This window comes from Aptenodytes forsteri, unplaced genomic scaffold (genome assembly GCF_000699145.1).
Source record: "Aptenodytes forsteri isolate BGI_AS27 unplaced genomic scaffold, ASM69914v1 Scaffold108, whole genome shotgun sequence".
NCBI classification, from domain to species: Eukaryota; Metazoa; Chordata; class Aves; order Sphenisciformes; family Spheniscidae; genus Aptenodytes; species Aptenodytes forsteri.
The window spans coordinates 6891848-6892551 of NW_008794448.1; positions in this window are offsets into that span (position 1 = coordinate 6891848).

The following is a 704-nucleotide window of genomic DNA, read 5'->3' on the forward strand; positions in this document are numbered from 1 at the left end:
CAGAGCTGTCTCAGATTACATTGTTTGGGATCTGCACTTTGAACACTGTCTTAGGGCCCTGCACTGCCTTTTGAACCGAGATGCGGGCGATATACTTTCAGATCAGCTCCCCATCTCTTCCCCCCCCCCCCCCCCCCCTCGGGCCGCCAAAAAAAACCCGCTGCCGGGGCAGCAGCAGCAGCGCCCGGTGCAGGCCCCGGCGCCGCAGGCTCCTCCGAGCCTTTCCTTCCGAGCATCCCTGTTGCTAACAGGCTGCTGTGGAACAACAACAACAACAACAACAACAACAACAACAACAACAACAACAACAACAAAGCACACCACCCCACAACCCGTTTTGATATGAAGCGGCAAACGTGAAGAAGCCTTTTGGTATTGCTGCTGTTGTTGTGGCGGTGGCGGTGGTGGTGATGGTTTTTTGTTGGGTTTTGTGGGTTGGGTTTTTTTTCCACAGCCTGCTGTGCCACTACATGCACACTTCATGGCACTCAAGCATGAACTCCTATTTACAGCAGGAAAAAATGCCCTCCGCGATTCTCCTACATTTACAGGCAGTGCCAGGGAGTGGGGAGTGGAAGGGCACAGCCATTCTTCACTAGATCCCTTTATCTCTCAAAATACGGGGTGCCCACGGTCTCACGTCGATAAAGGAGCAGTTATATTGGGAAACGTGCATTTCTTCCATCATTTCAGATTTGAATCAT